This window comes from Delphinapterus leucas, chromosome 2 (genome assembly GCF_059928025.1).
Source record: "Delphinapterus leucas isolate spDelLeu-1000000601 "Yukka" chromosome 2, BTC_Dleu_Yukka2, whole genome shotgun sequence".
Taxonomy (NCBI): Eukaryota; Metazoa; Chordata; class Mammalia; order Artiodactyla; family Monodontidae; genus Delphinapterus; species Delphinapterus leucas.
Window position 1 is genome coordinate 148,429,041 of NC_143130.1, and position 23,436 is coordinate 148,452,476.

Sequence of the window (23,436 nt, forward strand, 5' to 3'; positions counted from 1 at the left end):
ACAGAAATCTTTCATCTTCCCAAACCGAACCTCTGTACCCACTGAACACTGACTCCCCGTCCCTCTCTCCCCAGCCCCATTCTGCTTTCTGTCACTATGAATTTGACTATTCTAGGTACCTCATATTAGTGGAACCAGACAATATTTGTCATTTTTTATATGACTGCCTTATGTCACTTGGCATAATATCTTGAAGGCTGATCCATGTTGTAGCATGTGTCAGAATTACATTCCTTTTTAAGAATGAATACTATTCCATTGTATGCATATGTCACTTTTTTTTTTTTTTTTTTTTTTTTTTGCGGTACGCGGGCCTCTCACTGTTGTGGCCTCTCCCGTTGCGGAGCACAGGCTCCGGACGCGCAGGCTCAGAGGCCATGGCTCACGGGCCCAGCCGCTCCACAGCATGTGGGATCTTCCTGGACCGGGGCACGAACCCGTGTCCCCTGCATCGGCAGGCGGACTCTCAACCACTGCACCACCAGGGAAGCCCCATATGTCACATTTTATCTATTCACCTGTGATGGGTGTCTGGGTTGTTTTCACATTTTGTCTATTGTGAATAATGTTACTATGAACATGGGGTGTACAAATATCTGTTCAATTCCCTGGCTTTCAGTTCTTTTGGTTATATACCCAGAAGTAGAATTGCATGAAGAAAAACTTCAAAAAGCATTGTGGCCTGGGAGAAAAGATGTCAGTAGGCTCATATCACAATCCTGTATGGAGAATAGACACTTTAAAAAATGGAGCTACTAGTGGGAAGCAGCCACATAGCACAGGGAGATCAGCTCGGTGCTTTGTGTCCACCTTGGTCCTAGAGGGGTGGGATAGGGAGGGTGAGAGGGAGACGCAAGAGGGAGGGGATATGGGGATATATGTATATGTATAGCTGATTAACTTTGTTATAAAGCAGAAACTAGCACACCATTGTAAAACAATTATACTCCAATAAAGCTGTTAAAAAAAAATGGAGCTACCATCAGGCTTAGGTAAGAGAGCTAAGGAAGCATGGAAGAGGGAATCAGTGGGTTGCTGGATCAATCTGGGAAGGCTTCACAGAGGAGATGAAATTTGAGCTGGATTCTGACAGATGACTAGGAGTTTGCCTGGTAGAAAAACTGAAAAAGGGCAGGAAAAGAAATAACCCTTTTTTTTAGAGAAAAGAGTAGACAGAATGTTAAAAGAACAAGTCCTTTGACCCTGCACTGCACTGGTAAGAATTTCCCTGAAAATATACTCACACATATACACCCAAGGCATATGTCCAAAGATCCTCATCGCAGCAATGTTTGTAAAACTATAAGCTGGAAGCAGCCTCCATGCCCATCACCGGGAAACTGCTTAAATAAGCTATGGTACGGCCATATAACGAATTAACGTGCAGCTATTAAAAGAACGAAGGGGGTCTCCATGTGCTGATATGGCAAGAATTCTGGACTTATTTTTAATTTAAAAAAGATGTCAGCATATATCTAAATTCTTTCCCTGAAGACTACAGAAGAAACTGTTAGCAATCATTACCTTTAGGAAGAGCAACTGTGGTTTAAGGGTAGAGAAACTTAAGTTTCGTGATATACCTTCCTATGCTTTTTTTTTTAAAGCCATGTACATGTACTGCATTAAAAGAAATGTTAGCAGAACTCTCAGGTGATAGGATTATGGGGCATTTTTGTATGCTTTCCTTATTTAAAATATTTTAAAGACAAAAGCAGCTATTTTTCTGGAATGGTTTAGTCCCACTGGCTCCTAAAGGATGGAATAGATGCTTAAAGGGCCAGCCTTCTGAGGAGTTTCTCTTAGAACTTTGCAAGGATTCCTTTCAAGGCAGAACGGTGTCCTCGAATTCAGAAGAGAGAAAATGACGGGCAATGATAAGAGGAACAGGCCAAAGTTTAGGGAGAGGGAAGTGAGGAGTCAGGGGAGCTCCCAGAACGCCTGCCCATCTGTCTAGGGATCCTGGGGACCTCCACATCTTCTGCACTTTCTGCACCCCTCATGGGTACCCGTGTCTCCAGGACAGAGACCCAGCCACACAGGGTTAATCCACATGCTTCGCTTCACTGAGCGCAGTGGGAGGAGGATGAGTGTGGAGGGGGGAGCAGAGGGGCCCAGCCCACCCCATTCCAGGCAGCATTAATAAAATGCAGGTGTTTTTACAGTTTCATTACAGAGCAGGGAAGAAAGGGTTTCAACTGCGGCAAGCATATAGAAATATAGAAACAAGAGCCGAGCGCGGTGAGGAAAAATGTGTCTGCAAATAATGAGAAAGCATTTTGGAAAGAGGGCTGGCTTTGGGGTTAAGAGGAATGTAGCAGTTTCTGGCACACGCCTACCCTATAGCTGTGTGTGTGTGTGTGTGTGTGTGTGTATACAGGCTCCTGTTCTGCGGCACACGCAAAGACACACACACACACACACACACACACACACACCCCTCCTCCACCACCATCACAGATCTTTTCCCGGCAACACCTCAGACACCTTGAGTTTGGCCTTCACTCACTTGGCCCCGGGACTGGTTCTGACACTCCTGGGCCAAGGTGGTCTGCCTTTTCTCTGCTGCCTTCCTCTCTGTGGACCCTGTACCCATGCACTTCCCCTTTTTCCTACCATCATCTTTTCTTTCTGGGGCCTTTGGTGGAATGTGTCTCCATTGGCCTCCCCGCATTTCTTCATCCCCCGCTCGACTTTGCATCCAAGCAGGCATTTTGTGATCCTGACTCCCCACCCCCTTTCCCAAGCCCCACCTTCCCTGAAATCAGGGAGAAAGGAAGAGAGAACAAAATGGTGCCTCTGCCCTGGGCTTCTAGAAGGCCATGGAGCTGGGCTGGTGTCACACAGCTCCTGCTGCTTTAGCTCTGGCAAGGTGCTCTCCATTTAATTTCATGAATCTGGAGGCTAAATGAGGTTAGAGAGGTGTGATACAGCAGGTACAGGGCAGCCTCCCTCCTCCTGGCCACCCCAAGGACAGGTTAGGGACTAGAGGTAGCAGCAGCTCTGTGGGGTCCTCTGTCCCCCTTCTCTCACCTCTCCCAAAGAATCACTGCTTTGCCCTTGCCTTCCGGGGGCTCTCAGCTTGCCCTGAGTTAAAAGAGCTGAAGGGAGTTATTTCTGCCATTTGTTTAGTTGACTCCTTGTCTGGGACTACTGAGCCATGCAGTCATAGGCATGTGGTCCTGACACAGGAAAAGGCTTGGGGAGGCGCAGGCAGACCCCTGAGGCCCTGCTCACCCAAAGGTGGGCTGGTGTCTGAGCGGGAGGCCCAAGGTGGAGGTGAAGCTCCTCCAAACAGACGGGGTCCAGATTCCCAAGAGGAGGGGTGAGGAAGCAGATGTGTTGGGGGCCCAGGAAAGTTTCCTGTGGCTGGCGGCTAAGCTTACCCTGAGGGTCTGTGTATGTGAACCCTGACCCAGGACCTGTGCAGGCCAAAAGCCCAGTCCAGCTGCACCTAATGCGTTCCCCAGAACTCAGCACCCCAAGCAAGGTCAGAGCAGGGGTGGCAGGTGGCAAGAGCTTGTGAGCCATCCTCCAGCCCTCGCCTGTCTGGATGGGTGCACCAAGCTCTAGAGGCTCAAGTTTCTACTCTCTCGGCTCCCATCCTCCCCCCAACCTGCCTCCCCCTCAAAAGCGAAACAAAACAGAACAGAGACCCAGCAGAGCAGGGTGGACAGGCCGCAACCAAACTGTCACCCAGCTCATCCCCACCCATAGCCCACCGGCAGGCCACGCGGCTGTCTGGAGTAGACAGGACTGGCCATCAGCTGTAGCGGCTACAAGGTTCAGAAGCTCAAGGGAATTCAGGACAGAGTGCAGTTTACTGGGGCTGCTTGTCCCAGGCCCGGAACTGGAGTATTCTGCCTGACAAAACTTGGACTTGTCATTTGTAGGGCTAACGGTGGGAACCATCCTGAAATCCAGGATGCAAGGTCACCCCACCAGCATCAGGTGGCCTTGGCGCCTCTTGTGTCTCCACACCCAGCCTTGCTTCCCTTTTGGGAATAGGATGGGTGAAGTCGCGGCTGAAAATAGCCCTCAGGCATTATTCCCCGCGGCCCTGTGCCCCGTGCGGAGGAGTTCCTCGAGGAGCAGATGTTTCCAATGAAGGGCCCAGACTACGGCCCCGGGGGAGAACAGGACAGCCGTGCCCCTTGGCTCCCAGGGAGGGGCCGCAGCCCCCGAGCCCCTGAAAGCGGGAGCCGCCTAGTGAATGGGACACACACTCACTTGAATTCTCAGCTCCTTTCAGGAAATTGCCAAGTTGGCCCTTGGCTTTCTCCTTCCTGGAGCCCCTGCTCCGTCTCCATAGCAACCGCCTCCCCATCCTCGGGAGCCTCTCCCGGTCCTGCCCGCCCCTCCCCCCCAGCGCCCTCAGCGTCTCATCTGTCTGGGTGGGAACCGGGATTAGAGTTCGTCAGGGCCCGGGATGCTTTTCCCAGGGCCGCTGTGCCTTCGTGATCCTTTTGCGCCGCCCGGCCCCTGCCCCAGGCTTTTCAAGTGCCCAGACTTAATGACTGGCCCTGGGTTTCCTCCTCTTCCCTTTCTCTGCCTCCAATAAAGCGGGAGAATTAACCCAGGTTTTAAGTGCCCCGTTTCCAAGCTGCATATCAAAGGGGGCTTCCCCAAGCTGCTTCTGCATTTCAAAGGGGCTGATTTATCGGTTTCACTTAAACAGGCACATTTTGGGGGAAGAGTTTTACCCAGAGGTCAAACCCTGGAAAAACAAATGGATCCCCGTTCACCCCCTCCTGGGGTGCTGTGGGCTGTTAGTACGTCAACTGCCAGGGGACAGAGGCAGGTGAGGAAACAGGCTGCCGGCACTCTTCAGCAGCTTGGGGCCAGATTGTGCAGGGACTAGCCTGGGCCCCGGTTCCCTCATGTCCTCTGAAGGCCCTGCTGTAAAGGGGAGTGCACGGAATCATTCCCGACGTGGTCCAAGTCCTGATATCTGTCTCCTGCTTCCTCAGTCTTTTCTGGGTGTCCTAACCTGGGTCCTGAACAGCCTCTGGGCCTGAGTTAGCCATTCCAAGTGGAGGGGCTCACGGGCCCCACTGATTCTGCCCCTCCGATGTGACCCTGGCCCCCGTGCTTCCCTGATTCACTTCCTTTCTCCAGCTCTCACTGTGGAAGCTTTGCAGGCACTTACTGTTCAGCTGCTCTACCAGCGGGGCCACTGAGTCACCACACTCCGGCTCCGTCCTACCCTCTCAGTGGAACCTCGCCCACGCCTTTCCTTCCCACACCCAGCGGCACATGCGGTCACTCACTCTCCCCCCCCCAACCCCCTCCCACCCAACCTCAACTCAATAAACTGTCATTATTTCCTGCCCCCCAAAGGAATCATCCCCGAAGCCCGGAACCTTTCTTTCCTGTCTGTTCGTGCTGCGCCACCCCTCCAGCAGACTCTCACAAATCTCCCTGGAGAGTGTAAGGTCCTTCCTCTGATTTAGTCCAGATCTGAGTCCCATGCTTTCTCAGGTTTTAAGTCACCACCAAATGTGCAAGTCCCGCAATGCACTAACTAGAAAAGCCACAGGCGAACGGCAATGAAGAAATCTTTGGGAGGCTGGGCATGTGGCACCCATCTCGAGGAACTCCTTAGCACTGAGGACAGGAGGAGAAGAAGCAGCTCCCAAAAGCCATCTCTGGAGAGGATATCCTGAATCAGGTTCTCGGAGGCAGGTTTCCCCTTAAAGGATACATCTCTGTTTCTTTTTCTCATTCGTTCATTCATTCACTCACGTGGCCTTTATGGAGTGCCTGCTCTGTGCCAGATGCAGCGGGAGCTCCTGACAGGGCCACTCTGGAGCAGGGGGATTAGACAGCAGGGCCACCCATTAATTACAGTGTGAGTAGATCAGCCCTCTCTTTCATAAAGAGGCTGGCCACTCGCGCTGAGCTCACCTAACTCTCTCTGTGGGGGGGATCCAGGGAAGGCTGCATAGTGGGGGGATCTGATCTGAGTCTGAAAGATGAGTGGGAGCTTATCAGAGAAACAAGCATATTCCAGACAGAGGGAACAGCAGGTGCAAAGGCGTGGAGGCGCCCCAAGCCACCACATGTGCTGGTGTTAAGCAGATCAGTGTGGCCAGCACAGAGAATGTGGAGGAGGGAATTGTGGGGAGATGAGCCCGGACGGCAGGGGCAAGGTTGTGATCACCATGCCAAGGGATCCGGACGTTGTGGCCGAGCTTCAGAGCACGTGAAACCCAAAGAGGAGACTGAAGGAGGTAGGGCTGCTCTATCTAGCCCACCGCCCCCTTCACCCTCACCGCTAGCTTCTTTGCAGGGCTACACGGGCTCAGACCCTGACTTTGTTTACCCTGCTCCACCAGGCAAGAGAGACAGGCTCTCCTCCTGGAGGCCTTGCTGCAGAAAGCGCTCATCACTGCAACCTGAGCTGCGGAGCGTCAGTGGAACATGCGAGGGGAAACTTCTCTTTCCCTAGAAAGAGGGAGACAGGAAAGGTTTGGAGCAAACTACACGGGGACTGGTAGTAGGTACAGACGAGGCAGGCAGGATGTGGAGCGAGAATGAAAAGACTGCCCATGGCCCAGGACCCCACAGAGCAGCCTTTGGAATTTTCCAGAAGGAACTCCTGGGAGTGGGTTGGACTAGGGTCCCTAAGCTCCTTCCAGTGCCACATTATGTGATACCAGAGCTGGTGCCACAAAGCAGACAAGGCCATCCAGTCATCATTTTAGCTTCCTGGTGCAAAGGCGGTAAATTGCCCAGCCCAGGCCGAGCGAGCCATACGCACGCAGCGGGACTCCCGTTTCTGCAGCCCAAGACATCCACAAGTCTCTGCAGAGCACACTGTCCTAGGCATGGGACTTCTGGAGTCACAGGAGATGGGGAACAAAACAAAGACCAGGGCGTGGTTCTCAACCCTAATCTTTATGATGTCCCTCAAGACCCAGGAGTTGAATGACCTGCCATTCGCACATTTCACGTGCAAACAATAGACTCCGTACAATAGGTGTGTTCCCCCAAAGCTGTCCGGGGTTAACATGGTGCAATTCAAGTCATAATTTTCGGTGTCTCAGGAGGGGTCAGTCTTTGTACAGTGTGTTCATGTAATCTGGATCATTTGGATAACTGTCATGTATCTTGGGTTAAAGCCAGGCGCCGTCCCAAACCAAAACGGGATCATTGACTGACTGTGTGTGGCCTGGCGCCTCCCACCTGGACCTGCCCAGTTTGTCAGATGTCCCTCTTAAGTCTTGAACTCCCCGCTTGATTTCGCTGGCATCTCCGGTCCCTGGTGACGGCCCCAGAGTCACCCTCCCAAGCGTCTTCCTCCATAGCCTCTTCGGGGTTTTTTCTGTTCAGTGAGTATTTGCTTAGTCTTTCCAAAGCTCAGGATATGCTTAGGGTGTGAGGAAGGAAACAAGGGAGGGAGGGAGGGAAGACTCCACCCTGCCCTCGGGGAACTTCCCCATGAGGAGGGACCCCCTGCTCTGCTCCTCTGGGGTATCAGCATGCTCCTGGGCCATGGGAAGCCCCACATAGGCTGCCCCAGGCTCCACCTGCTCAGGTCTTGCTTGGAGGCATTTTTCAGGCAGCTGCGATGCCAGCAGCAAGCCCTGACTTTTCCAAAGGCTGCCTTTATCCTGTCCCAGTTTTGCTTCTCCTCCATCCAACTCATGAGAGGAGGGGTAGAGAGGGAGAGAAAAAAATCCAATCATGCTCAAGAATCGTAGTTTCTGTCTTTCCCTCTGAACTTTCATGGCTTCAGCCAAAACACTGCACCCTTACCCTCTGTGGGCTCAGAACCTATGCCCTGTCACCTGGACCAGGCCACCTCCTCCCACGTAGACCCACCAGCCCTTCGGGAAAGCTATGCTCCAGTAACATCCTCTCATCTCCTCCTCTTTCTGTAACTGGTCTCTGGCCTGCAGTAAGGTCACAGCTCTCCACCGCCAACCAGAGCCCACATCCCTGATTCAGCGACTGAAGCAGGTGTCTAAGAGAGTCTGGGTGAGGGCCAGTGGAAGCCAAAGGAAATAACATTGGTCTGATTTGAGGCCTTCAGGAGTGAGTCACCCCTCAGCCCATCAACCCTCATGTTACACAATATCACACCCGCATTATTCATGAGTGATCACCTTCGGTTTACTAGACAGCAGAGTCCTACCAGGACTTTGGGAGCCTGAGCATGACTTATCGGTCTGCTGTGAGCTCAACATCAAGTACACACCTTACCTCTATCCAAAAAATGAAGTGCAAGAGCACCGAGTCAAGGAGGCTCATCCTCGGAGTGTCTTCCTGAGGACTCTGGTCACCCCCGAGCAGTCAGTCCTGTATTTCACACCTTAGAAAAACGTTCCCTGTGGATGCGATGGATGGGAAGGGTCCTGGGGGGCAGGTGGGGGCAGGCTGGCCAGTGTGGGCAGCATCCTTTGCCCACAGTCTTGGGGTGGCACTTCTGGCTGCAGCCCGCATCCTGCATCCTATGGGATGGACCAACGTTATCTTTGTTTCTCACTCCTTCTACGCAGATCAAATTGAGGATCCACCGAATTGGAGTTGGAATCAGATAGTGGCTTTCCTTCACGTGGGGCAGAGGGGGACCTTTCTGGGCATAGTAGGACAACGCTGTGGCTGTAAATATGGCTTTGGAGACCCAGAGACCTGGGCTCAAGTTCCAACTCTGCCGCACACCAGCTCAGCAAATGACTTCACTTCTCTGAGCCTCAGCTTCCTCTCTTATAAAATGGGAGTAATAATAGCGACAACCTTGTAGAACTGTTGTTCTACTGAGTTTTTAATGATCTTGTGTTCATAAATGCCCAGCACATAATAAGTGCTGCTTAAACGGTCCTGCCATCATGCTGCTCTTGTTGTTACTATTATTACCACTATTACCACCATTCTCCTTGGGCCAAAGTTGTCTATCACATAAGGAGCCTTATTTATTGTCTTATTTACTTTTGCATTCTCAGCACCAGGCACACAGTAAGACACAGTAAATGGTGGTTAAATTAAACTTCAGAAGGTGAGGAGCCTCAGAGAGAAAGTTTGTCATGTGCAAAGGTCCTGTGTTGGGCAGGTAAATGGCACATTTGAAGAAAATGCTGTAGAAAAAAAAATGCAAGTGTCAGCTGTAGGGGATAAACAGATGCCCTAACCAACCTTCCTACCCCATAATTTGCAACACAAGATCACTGAAGCCTGGGGCCTTGGTGCCTGCTCAGGGCCTTCCGCTTTCCTCCCTGGCTAGGAAACTTCCAACAGGACAGAAATGCCTAAGGACCCAGAGGCGTGGAAATATCCCGAGAGAAGATGCTGAGGCCTTTAGTGTTTAGTTGCCATAAAGAAAGAACCCCCCAAACCTGTCTGAGCAATTTGTACTTGGAACTGGATAACTAGGAAGCAGAGAAGGAAGTGGGGGAGGAAGCCCAGGAGGTGGGACTGTGGTTGTCAGGTGGGGAGGGGGGACTTTGTATACAAAGGCAAAGGCAATGATGGGGGGAGGCAGGGGCTCTGCCTTCCATGTGGCTCCTAAGGCCCCAACCAACATGCCCACAATGCACGGGTACAGCCCAGTGCCACCAACGACACTGAAGGCTATCTCCCACCTCCACTCTTCTGTCCTCCCACCCTCCCATTCCCCCCCGTTCTGCTACAGCCTCCCTCATCTTAACCTATTCACCCTCCCAGGGGTACTTGCGTTTAATAAAAGGAAGGGTCTCAATGTGCCAAAGCAGGGGCTCCCTAACATTTTCTTTTCTGGCCCTCAGAACACAAGGAGCAAGATTTCTGGCAGAGCCTGCTGGGGCCCTGTGGGACGGGACGGGGTCAGAGGAGACTGAAAGGCAATAGGAGCCAGACCCGAGGTGGGTCTCCCCAACTCTTCAACCTAGAACCTAGTTGCACTGTGTCTTTTTAAAGTCAGGTTTATTTCAATATAATTTACAAACAGTACAATTCATCCATTTAAAAATACAGTTCTGGGCTTCCCTGGTGGCGCAGTGGTTGAGAGTCCGCCTGCCGATGCAGGGGACGTGGGTTCGTGCCCTGGTCCGGGAAGATCCCACATGCCGCGGAGCGGCTGGGCCCGTGAGCCATGGCCGCTGAGCCTGCGTGTCCAGAGCCTGTGCTCCTTAACGGGAGAGGCCACAACAGTGAGAGGCCCACGTACCACACACACACACACACACACACACACACACACACACACACACACAGACACAAATATATATATATATATATATATATATATATATATATATATATATATATATATATAGTTCTATCCGAACTTATGGTTACCAGGGAGAAGGGTGGTGGGGAGGGATAGATTGGGAGTTTAGGACTGACATGTTGTACACATGTACCACTATATTTAGAAAACTCTGCTCAATACTCTGTAATAACCTAAATGGGAAAAGAACTTGAAAAAGAATAGATACATGTATATGTATACCTGAATCACTTTGCTGTACACCTGAAACTAACACAACATTGTTAATCAACTATACTCCAATATAAAATAAAAATTAAGAAAATTATAGTTCTATGAGTTTCAACATGTAACCACCACCACAATGAAGATACAGAACGGTTCCATCACCCCCGCACCAAAATTCTCCAATGTTCTTTGTCGTCAACCCCTGCCCCCAGCCCCAGCCCCTGAAAACCACTCTTCAGTTTTTTCATCCCTGTGGTTTTGCCTTTCGTATAAACGGAATCATACAGTATGTAGCCCCCAGGGTCTGCCTTCTTTCACTTAGCCCAGTGCACTTGAGATTTAGCTGTGTTATTGCATGTACCAATACTTCATTTCCATCGCTGAGTCACTAGTGTCCCCTATATGGGGTGTAACAGTGTGTCTAGCCATTCAGCAATCCAAGGGTATCTGGGCTGTTCCCAGTTTTGAGCCATTATGAATAATGCTATTATAAACTTTTGCATACAGGTTTTCATATGGACATAAGTTTTCATTTCTCTTGGTAAATACCCAAGTGCGGGATTGCTGGGTCATAAGGGTATGGTTAACTTTACACCAAACTGCCAAACGTTGTCCAAAGTGAGCTGCACCATTTTGCATCCCCACCAGCAATTAATGAGTTCCAGTTGCTTCACATCCTCCCCGGTCCTCGGCATTGTCAGGTTTTTGTTTTTAGTGTATTTTTATTTTAGTTATTCTAAAAGGTATGTAGTGGTTTCTCATTATGATTTTAATTTAACGATTAATGATGCTAAACGTCTTTTCATGTGTTTATTTGCCATCCATGTTTCTTCTGTAGTGGTGTGTGTGTTCAAGTATTTGCCCATTTAAAAAACTGGATTGTTTTCTTGTTATCAAGTTTTTTAATATATTCTAGATACAAGTCCTGTGTTAGATACAGGTTTTACAAACATCTTCTCCCGGTCTATGCCTTATCTTTTCGTTTTCTTAACAGTGTCTTTTGAAAAAAAGGACTTTTTAATTTCGAGAAGTTCAATTTGTCAGCTTTTCCTTCTATGGATTTATTGTACTTTTGGTGTCATGTATAAGAAATCATTGCCTAACCTAAATCACAAAGATTTTCTCCCATGTTTTCTTCTTTTACACTTTCAGGTTATTTTCCTTTTATACTTTTGCTCGTGTTTCTGTCTTTTACACTTTTATGTTTTACATTTAGGCTTATGATTTACTTTGTGTTACAGGCCAAGGTTCTTTTTTTCCTTCTTTTTGCATATGAATGTCCATTCTCCATTGAATTCCCTTTGCACTTTGTCAAAAATTAACTGACTATGCATGTGTGAGTATATTTCTGCACTCTCTATTGTGTTCCACTGTTATAAATGTCCATCCTTTCAATTCTCCTGTCTTGATTACTCTAGTTTGATAGTGATTCTTAAAATCAGGGAATGTGAGTCCACCTAGTTGCACTGTGTTCCTGCAAGGCCCTCCTCTTTCCTGTGGTCTTTCAGGCCAGGAGGCAGAGGCTGGACAAAGCTCCAAGGCCCTGATGTGGCCTTGCCGGCCCTTGTGATGCAATCCCCACCGGCTCATCTCCTATCTCCCTGCCTGTAGGAATGACATTCTTATGTTCTGTGCTTTTACCCAGCAACGTCAGACCTCCAAGTCTTTGCCTGCACTGTAGCCTCTGCCTGGAAGGCCCTGCCTCTGCCCCCACCCCACCCCTTTTTCTTCTCCTGGTTAACTTGGATCATCCTTCAAGGTTCAGCTAAGGCATGCTCACCTTCAGGACACCTTCCCTGACTTCTGGGGCTGGCTGAGTGCCCGACTCATTGTTTCCATGCTCCAGCCCCCAAGCCTCCCTCTATCCCATATTCAATCTGTAGACATGTAAGTGACTGTCTCTTCGTCTGCCACCAACTCCCCGGAGCACATAATATGTCTATTTTAGCAGGCTCCTCCTGGTGCCCAGCCCAGCACCTGGAACGACGTTGGTGCCAACACATGGCTCTTGAATGAACAGAATCAGTGGCACGTTCCTCAGGGCCCCATGTCAGTGACAATGGGAAGACACCAAGCTCACAGCCCAGCCTAGAGATGTGATCAGCTGTCCACCACTTTCTCCTCCTCCCCCCGGTGTTCTTGTCAGAGGCCTCGGAAGCCTCAGCTAGTAGGGAAGGATGTTCAGAAATTCTGGCTCCTGAGAGAAAAGGAATTTCCCCTAAAGATTTGGGATCTCATTAGGAATACCCAGGGGAACAAGTGTGACCTCCTCAAGGTTCCCATGTAAGCAATTCAGCTCAGTGGCTGGAGTGTGGACTGGAGTCAACTGCCCAGATCTGAATTCAGAGTACCCAAACCCACTGCTGCCTTACCTCTAGGGCAAGTTACTTCCCTTCTCTGTGCCTCAGTTTCCTCATCTGTAAAATGGGAACAATCAAAGTGCCTCTTCTTTGGGTTGCTGTAGGGATTAAATGAGTCAATATATATATAAATAAATATAGGTGCATACTTAAATATATGCTTACTATAATAAATAGAACAAATACCCAGTAAAGTTGGGTTGTTATCATTATTTGGGAATTGAGACACCCTTGATGTCCACTGCTGTCAAGAAAACATGTGAGCACAGCTTCTTCTCCCACCTGTAACCACGCACTTTGGGCAGAGGTCAAGGCCATCAGCTCCCCACTACAGCACTGCTGCTCCCAGAAGCCACATGCTGGGGAACAAGCCAGCAATGGGGACAGACTACTGCTGCCTCAGTGTCCCTGTGTACCACTCAGGTGACCAGCACTGTGGAAATCCCTACCTAATGAGGCCTGGGTGGGAGTTCAGACCTGGATGCCTTGGAGTCCTTGGACAGAGATGTGTCAGCTTCAAGGCCAGAGCAACTAGACCGTCTGCTATGCGAAAGGAGGCTCACTTGCAAGGGGACCCCGTGAAGCAGAGTGCTGTTTGCCCATAGGTTGGGTCCCCCTGAAGGAAGGGGTCAAGAGAGCACCACTGACTTTATTCCAGGGCAGAGCACAAAAAACTGTCTGAAGATGAGGGACACTGAGGTTCAGAGGGAGGGAACCCCGGTGCATCCAGCCTTCCTCCCCGACCTCAGGCCACACACCTGGCTATGCGCTCTACTCAGGGTGGGATGTAACATTCACGAGGGCCCCAGTCAATGCAAAGGACCCTGTTTGCAAAGAAGAACACAGCCTCTGGTTCTCGGAGAGCCTGCCCACCTCCTGCGCCTCTCACACCTGGGCCACTGGACATGGGCCTCCTCGTTGGCAGCCCCAGGAGGAAGCAGCTCCCTCCTCCTTGCCCCATTGGTCCTGGCTGGACCCCTGGTCCCTCGGGCCCCTCTCCCCCCAGCGCCGCCTCCCCAGCCCCTGCAGATCTGAGGAGGGTGGTGGAGGTCTGGCAGACTGGGCACCTTGAAGTGCTGGCCAGGGAGGAGTGGGTGGACAGCGCCTTTGCCAGAGCCCTGGGGAAGAGGGCAGGGCATTCTCTGGAGTCCATTCAGCCGCTCGGCTATTTCCTGCCCGGTTCCAGTGCCCGCATGTTTCTCCTGCTCTTACTCAACCATTTCCTGTTTACTGCCTGTCTCCTGCCGCCTCCAAGCTCCAAGGCAGCAGCCAGCAGCCCAGCCAGAGCTCCCCGGATGGACGCCTGGATGCCTGGACAGATGAGGCCGGATGGCTGCTATCTGGGTGGTGGGTGATGCTCTGGTCTCTCCTTTCAGTCAGTTTAATCAACCCCAGGGCTAGATAGCATGAGCCGGCTTCCCCAGGGTTACGACATGGGCCTGGGAGGAAAAAGAGGACCCTTCCCCGGGAAGGTCATTAGTCATCCCCTCACAAGAAACAGCCATGTCCTCTACTAGCCTCTTCTTTCCTAGGGGCCCCCTTCTCCGTGGTTACTTGCCCGAAGAGTCTCTCCCACCCACCCCTACCCATACACACCCACACAGTTCAGACAGACACAAGAGCCCCCGGGGTCCTTTTCACTTAAAAGGTTCCTCTGTGACACCGACACCCCGTAGGAGAAATTTTCGGGGGTGTTCTAATTACAGATTTGGGGGCAAAGACTTGGTCCCAATCTCAGCACCCCCTCTTTCTACCTCTTTAACTTGGACAAATTAAGTAACCCATCTGGACTTCAGCTGGGTTTTTTTTTTTTTCAAAGAGTAATAATATTACCCATCTCGTAGGGCTATTGTGACAATGATATCATATCATCATATGTGAAAGTTCCTGGTACAAAATAAGTGCTTGATTCATGGTATTGACTACTATTATTATATAGAGATAAAGGAAAAAAGGATTCCTTTATATATAGCATTTATTGAAAAACGGTAAGGAATCCCTTGCTTCCTTGCCCATCTGAAACCATGCGCTGACATGGAACAAAAGAAGGTAAGAGGTTTTCTCAGCATTTATACCCACTGGCTGTAGAAATTACCCCCCAGCCCCAATTATGGAGGCACGGATGGGGGTGGACCCTGAGGAACAGGACCAGTCCTGCAGGGAGAACTGTGGCTCCACGCGACGATCCAAAGGGCAGAGAAGGCTGCAGATGCGCCCTGAGAGCAAGCCATCCCTGGACACGTGGAAGCCCACGTGAGGCCCCCTCTCAAACACGAGTCTCCCCACGCCAGCTGCCCCAGCCTCTTCTCTCTGCTTTCTCCACGTTGGCACTGTTGACACTTTGGCCAAGATAATCCTTTGTTGTAGGGACCGTTCTGTGCATTGCAAGACGTTTAGCAGTATCTCCAACTTCTACACAGTAAATGCCAGTAGCATCCCCCTGCCAGCTGTGACAACCAAAAATACCTCCAGACATTGCCAAATGCCCTGGGGCTGGGGGCTGGGGCAGTGAGAGCCGCTGCTCTAAAGAAAGGCTATGGGCAGTAGAGAGGGGCCCCTTGGTCCTCCACAGGTCCATCCCCCATCTCCCTGCATTCTCCTGGACCTTCCTCCCCACTCCCCACCCCCACCCCAGGCCTGGCTGGCATGTCTCCCCCAACATCCACTGGAAGAAGCAGTGCCAACTGCCTGGTGAATGAGCCACCCAAAGTCAGCCTCCAAGAGCAGGCAGCCCGCTGCATCTCGGGAAGGCAGCCTGGCCCAGCTGGTGGCAATTAGCGGATGGGCTGACTCAGCAAGAAAGGCCAGCGCTGGGCCAGGGAGTGGTCAGCAGAGGAGCCTGGAGGCTAACAGAAGACTCCAGTGCCTCCGAGCTGAGCCAGGGATGGCAGGCGTGAGGCAGAGGCAAGGCCACAGGTGGCGTGCCTGGGCACTGACCTGGGCACTTTCTGTTTGGTCAGCAGCCCAGCCCTGGGGAGGCCACTGAGAGCTGACAGGGAGCTCAGGTCCCTGGCTGCTAGGCTCTGCCTCCCAAGGGCCCTGAAAGTCCAGCCAGGCCAGACCCCAAACATTCAGTGAACCCAGGCTGGCCACCTTTGGAGCCTCACAGGGGCCCGGGGGCACAAAGCTTCCACTGCAACAGGTTTTATAAGTTCCAGCAAAGGGACAGAAGAGAGCCCTAAGAAGAAGGTGTAGAGGAGGAAAGCAGCAGGCTTCACGGAGGAGGTGACTTTAGAGCCAGTTTTGTCAGATGAGGAGGAATTCACCAGGCAGAGAAGCCAATGGAGGAAGGGCATTCAGGGAAAGGGTGCACAGTCCATGCACAGGCCAGGGCCACCCAAAGAAGAGGGAAAGGCCACAGCTCTGTGGGGCTGGTGTCGGACTCCTGGTGGGCAGCACCAGGTTTAGCCCTTGGGCCATGGGGTAGAGGGTGGGGTGGGTCTGTGAGTCTCCCCCACGGGAGAGTGGCTGGTGGCCGTGTAGAGAACGGGCAGTCTGACTATGCTTCCCTCCTGCCCCATCTCACCACTGAAGTTCAAATCACCTTGATTCCAAAGTCAAGCTCTCCTGGTGTGAGTGAGCTGACCATTGCTCCTGCAAGAAACCAACCCCAAGTATACCCTGACCTTGGTCAGTTCCCTGGGGAAGAAACTGAGGCCCCCCCCTTGCCCTGCCCAGCAAGAGGACAAGGTACCATCATCTGATCCATGACCAGGGGCAGGAGGCAAGAAATGGAGTGTTTGAGACAGGGTCTGAACACCTTGCTGTCACTGAGTACTGATCACTCCCCGTGATCAGTGATGGGGGGGCGCATTTACTGTTCTCCCTCCTCATTTTGCACTGGCCTACCGGGGCCACCCCTTTCCTCCAGGCCATTTTGGAAAAAGTCACCCTTGCTGTAAGACCATCCCTCAATCACCCCAAGTCAGGGAGAAGATCAGAGAGGGCCGGGGTACCCAGGGCCCAGCCCCTCCCTGCCCTCTCCCCATGGGTCTGTCCTGTCCCACCCAGTCCCAGGAAAGGGCTGGAACAGTTTCCATTTCCAACATGTCTGGACCTCTCTTTTCTTGCCCAGGTAGCTCTTCTGCGAAAACCTAGCACAGCAGGGCGGGCTTTTGGGGATTGGCAATCTTACATGTTGCTGAAGTACTCTTCTTTAGAGGACCTCAAAACCTCTTACAAGAAACAGGGGTTGTGCCAGCTGTGGGAGGACCCAGAGAAGGAGGGTCATGTGCCAGGTGGGTGGCACCTTTGACAGTGGAATGGATGGGCTAAAAGACTGGCTCCAAGGAAAGCAAAACGACACAAGCTGAAATTGCATCCCTAACACAAATTATTTGAGGTTAAAGCAGGATTTGCCTTTCTATGGAAATCTATACAGACCTAATAAGCACGGGGGCGGGTTGCAGAGAGCAGGAAGAATAGAACTAGATGTGATACTCACTCTGCCTCCATCTGTCTTTCTCTGGTGACAGACTGCTGACGGTGCCTCTAACATGAAAATCTTCCTTCTGCGGCTCTGCACCAAGGCTTCCTTCTCCTCTTCTTCACCCAGCAAGGCCCAGATCCCCCACTTGATAGGAGGCAGCCACTTTAGGCCACCTATCCTCTTTTTTTTTTTTTCTTTTTTTGCGGTACGCGGGCCTCTCACTGTTGTGGCCTCTCCCGTTGCGGAGCACAGGCTCCGGACGCGCAGGCTCAGCGGCCATGGCTCACGGGCCCAGCCGCTCCGTGGCATGTGGGATCTTCCCGGACCGGGGCACGAACCTGTGTCCCCTGCATCGGCAGGCCGACTCTCAACCACTGCGCCACCAGGGAAGCCCAGCCACCTATCCTCTTGATGGTCACCTGTATATCCTACCTAAAAGACGAGGCCATTGCTTTGGAATGTCCTTCTGGTCATCTTTCCTTTCCTACAGACCCTCACCACCTCACGCTTAGCTCCCCACTGCATGGACCATTCCCACCAATCTTATGTGCCATGACCACATTAACCGTCCTAAAATACTGCTTTGATTGGTTACCCATCCTTGTCCAAAGCACATGGTCCAAAATCCCTACCAAGGTACTCAAGACCGTCCACAGACTGATCTTCCACCTCTGGTCCTTTCCAGCATGAAGTCTCCTAGATATTTCACTGTCTGCTCACCACCACCCTGTGTGCCTCGAGCCTTCCTCCCTCTCTACCCTTCTAGATCCTCCCCATCTATCCTTAGGAACCCCTCTGCCAGGAAGCCTTCCCATCACAAGCCCCCTTCCACGGAGTCTGTTACCCAGGAGCTTGAGTTGCCTCCTTGGGTTTAAATCCAGAACTCTCCCTTCTCCAAAGGCCTCACTATATGTACTTCTCACTCTGTCCTTATTAACACACTGCCTGGGTTGTGAGCCGTCTCCTCAAAGCAATTGGGTTGTCAGATTTAGCAAATAAAAATACAGGACTCCCAGTTAAATCTGAATTTTAAATAAACAACAACAAAATGTTTTTAGTCTAGGTGTATTCCATGTAATATTGGGACATACTAAAAATTTATTTGCTATTTATCTGCAATTCAAATTTAACTGGGCGCCCTGTATTTTCCCTGGCAACCCAAAAAGGAAAGCACGAGCCCTTGTCTGGTGCTTTCCATCTCCCTTGGTGTTTGATACTCAGTGGCGTTCTTCAGGACGTGTATTATTGATTGATTCCTTCTATATTCAGTAGGGAATCGCCAGCTCTCATCTGCTGTTGGCCCCAAGACCCAGAGTCCATTTAAATGCCTTTGGTCCAGTCTGAACATCTGTAACAAGTGCAAAGCAGGCCACCTATGAGACTACCTCCTCTTCTCCTTCCTCATTTTCCCTTTAAACATTCGTCCTCAAACCCGCAGCAGCAGATGGGTTCTAGGTAATAAAACGGAGTGTTTCTTGCTAACCAAAGGAGACAGACGCTCTGGAGCCAACCTGCCTGATTTCAAAGCTCAGATCGTCTGCATAATGGCTGTGAAGCCCGAGCAACGATTTAGCAGCTGTGAATCAGGGATAATGATACTGCTTACTTTAGAGGGTTGCAGTGGGAATTAAATGAGATAGTGCATGGAAATTGGTGAGTACTCTTACTTACATGGAAGGCACTCAATAAACGTGAGCTGACATTGTCAGTGGTTATCTGAGGCTGTGCATGGCTGCTGGCATTAGCAATCTCCTTTCATTAGCTGCTAAGCTGTCAGAGTGAAACCCACAGCGAGGGTCATGGGTGAATGGGCACGAGCAACAGAACTGTGGTAGTCACAGGGGCAGGGTGATCCAGGGAGGAAGGACTTCCCCCTTAGGTGAGGGGGGTTAGAGTTACAGTGGCTTCCTTCATCTAAGAGTGCAGTCTGGCCCCACTTCTCCAATTACATTGCAAACCGTTACCCTCCTTTTTGAAGCCCCCTAAAGAATGGGTCTCACATCTTTAAAAGCGTGGTGAGAGATGCTGTCTTCTGTGCTGAAATTGTTGCCAGGCTCCAGACCCTACCAGATGTGGACAGAGGAAGAACCACCACTGGCCTCCTTAGGACTCTAAGGGGGACCATCAGGGCCTTGGGGAGACAACTCCCACACCCAGATCTTTCCATGGCCTGCCACCCAGCCCTCAGCCTCCTAGACCTCCGACTCTCCTGAACCTCAGCATGGCTGGGGTACCCTGGGCTTTTGGAGGGACTCTACATCAATTCAACAAATATGAAACCCCAAAGGATCAATTTGTTGAGTGACAACTCTTTGAATTCACTAATTTCACAAAAGCTTCTTGAATATTCTCAATATGTTTTTCTTAACAGCAATTTAAGAAATATTCAGTTTGTCCAAAGCTCGGAGACCTAGAATGATATAGTGTTCTCAGAAATATGCTCTTCTTATGAATACATTTTAAAAAATATGTTATTTAATGAAAATATTTCATTTTTCTTATGAAGAAATCTACTCGAGAAGAATCTATTGAATTGAATAGAATATATTCTTGATGCAGAGTTACTAACGCATTCACAGGCAGAATGAATCAGATGTTCGTGGAGAACATTTTCATTGAATATATTTCAGAAGAGTATTGTTTAAAACAATTTTGGTAAACTGACACATTTGGTAAATTCAAAGAATTGGCTAATTGATTCCTGAGTACCTTGGCTTTCAGAGAATCAGCCTGCTTCTCATGAGAGAAAATCAACTTGTCTCTCTTGTCATTTATTTACAATTTGTTTCTGAGAACCTCTAGAACAGTGGTTCTCAAACATGAATGTGCATTAGAATCATTTTGCAGCTTGGCTGAACTGCTGATTCTTGGATTACAGCCCCAGGGGTTCTTGTTCTAAGTTGGGCAGGAACCGGGAATCAGCATGTATAATATGATTCCAAGGTCACTCAGATGCCAGTAGACCCCACGCCTCACTTTAAGAATCAATTTTAGGGTGATGGGGAAATGGCTAATCTTGAAGAGTTACTATGATATTCTAAGACAGGATTTTTTTTCTTTTTTTAGAGTGCTGTAAAATTACATCTAACATTAACACTCGATTTATAAAATAATAAAATCCCTAGTATCCCACCATTCTAACACAATTAACTTTTTTGCCAACAACCTTCAATATGAATACATATTACCAGAATGTACATACTTACTTACATTCTACCTTGTCCTTTTACTACTATATGAGAAACATTTCCCATCATTCTGCAAAGGCATTATCACTATCATTTCTAATGGTTGTGTAATATACCACCTACAGATTTGCTATCATTTATTCAGCTAGTCCTCCAATCTTTTATATCTCCGTTGTGCTAAGTTGTTTGCAATTTTTAGCAGCAGCGAACATCTTCAAATGTGCAGTTTTGGGTTTCTGTTGAATAATTTCCTTACAATTCTCTTCCAGGACTGGTACTAGTGGTGTGGTGGGAATCTACAGCCATTCCCTGCAGTGAGAACAGAGTAGAAATAAGGTCCAAAGGCCATTCCTAGGATGACATGAAACGTGAATATTGTAATCCTCCATTAAGTCACTCTCATGGAGCCCTAGGAATAAGGATCACAGTTCGTTTCACAGATCAATTTAAGGTCAGGTCATTGAAGAAGCTGGACAAGTAGGGGTTCTGAGTTTCTTACAGCATCATGATCTTACTGTAGCATGTATTGTGAAGTCCTGAGACACTGTAGGTCCTTAAGGAGTCCGGTCTTCGATGCATAATAAAGATACAGCACTTAGCACACTCGCAGCCTGGCATAATTGAATTGCACCATTGATACTCCTTGCCACACCACCCAAAGCATCTAAGTAACATTGTCCTGCTGAGTTCTAAGACCTTGGGAAGGGTGGAGGGAGCCAACACCCTCAATTCCCACTCGGCCCTGCCCCCAGCTATTTCACCAGTGGAAGTTGGAAATGGAGGTCTGTATGTACTGAAGACCATTAGCCAACTCTCACTTCCTATTTAGAGCTGATGTTGTAACAGGGTGCTGAGGAACCAGGGAAAACCAGGAGGAACAATCTGGTTGCTCTCCAGATGTGTAACATAAAGTTATTCTGATTTTGCTTCCATGCACACAGGATCTTTGTCTTACTGACGCATTAGGAAGTACTCAACAAAGAGTTGTTGACTAAGTAAATGAATAGATGGCCTTTGCCTAGCCTCCTGGACCCCTCAGGCTCCCTGTCCCCCAGGCTGCCTCTCCTTGATGTGCTCTGTAGGGGGCACTCTCACTACAGCCTTTGCTGCAGCCAACACCTGGGATGCGGGCAGCTGTGTCTCCATCCTGGGCAGTGCTGACCTTGGCTTTATTTATCTCTTTCATCTGACCTCTTGGAAGCTGTCAACAGGGCTCACTCTCCACAGGACAAAAGGCAGGCAGATGGGGGCATTGAAGCACAGACTACGTGCAGGATGTTTATTAGCTGGTTGACCACTCTAGCGGCTATGAAGCCTCCTTTTGTAAGGCATCATGGGAACATCCTCTGCCTAGAAACTGGAGCCCGGGTTCTTCTTCCCCAGCCGTCTTCTCCATCTCTCGCCAGCCTGCTTGAGTTTTCCTCCCTGGCTGTCCAAGCAACATCTCTCGGCAGGTCTCCACATCCTCTTCTGAGATCCAGCTACCCCAGCTAAGAAGTCAGCTTGTAAACTCAGAACCAAGGAAGTCCTTCCTTTCTCTGTTCTCGGCCTCCTCCCAGGCCTAGCATCTCTATGAGCCTCACCTGGGCACCTAAAGCCCCCTATCTCATTTTACAACAGTCAGGAATAGATGTTAAAGGCGGAGTCTTGGTCCCACCAATCGCAGACCATACATTCATGTGGGGACCACAGGGGGGAAGCCACCTGCATCCCCCCTCCACTTCCCCTTCCTATAATTCTGAATCTCACGTAAAAAGTAGAGAGGGATGCTTCCTGTCCCATCCCAGCTGTCAAGGGATGAGCTAGAGAGGGCTGCCTCCATCCAGTTGGCCCAGGTTGAGGCCCAGACAATCAGACACCTCTTAGTTCCCACGCTCAGGCAGCAGGCCTGAAGCAGAACTGGTTTTATAATCTCACCTCTGCCAGTGCTTTTTGCATAATGATCTGCCTTTTGGTTCCCACATCACAATCATAGTATTTATCTATGCAAAACAGCACCTCATTAAAAAAAAAAAAAGGAACACACCACCATTGGCCCAACCCTTCATTAGAGTATAATGCACAAATCCTGGGCACACCTAGGGTGGAACCAGCACCCAGACTGGTCTGGTTGTAGGCTTCTAGGCCTCCCTGGTGTTCCTCATACTAGCTCTGCCCCCACCCTCTCCTCATTCCCCGTGAGTGAGCTGGGCTGCTCCCCAAATCTGTGCAGTGACAAATGACAGAGGAGCCCTTTGGGACCAAGAGATGGGTCCTCGGGGGAATCCCTACCTCCAAGAGGCCTTTGCCTCCAAAATGTTATTTCTAAACCCCTTTCTATTGTTTTCAGCCTAATTTGTATAATATTTGCTGACTACTGACTTTTTTTTACTTTTGTTTCTCATTAGAATCAAAACTCCATGAGAACAGGAACCATGTTACACTTTTTAGGGCTTAAACCTAAAGCCCTAGAGTGCTTGGCACATAGTAGGCCCTCATTAAATATTTCTGGGATGGCTGATTCAATTTTTGACTTCGTAATAATAAATTCCATGATTGTTTCTCTGCCAAACTATTCCCCGTACACCACCCCCTTTTGTTTCCTTAAACAATTCTTTCAATCCTTAATGCCCCAGGTCTTGGAAATAATAGTTAAAACGCCTTCCTTTTGAACAATAATGTTATGCTTTTTGTATTGTTAGAATGATTTCAATTCAGTGTGCAATATTTAAGATATACAGAAAGGAAATCAAGGAAAACAGAACACCCCTGTTCTCACCAACAAAACCCCCCAAAGCATTACTATTACAGCTGAAGTCCCCAGGCTATCCTGACACCATCAGCCCCTTCCCCTTCCTCCCCTTCAGAGAAAAACCTATATCCCAAATTTGGTGACCATCTGATCTGTTTTACAGTCTATATTTTAGGTTTGCCATCAGATAAAAGACTAACGCTATTTTTCCTCTGAAGTTATTTTTTTCTTGTTGTTTGGGCTTAGGGGACAATCTGGACAGGACAGGGCACAGTATGTACTGCAAGCCAGGGTCAGACATGTGTTCTCAGCTC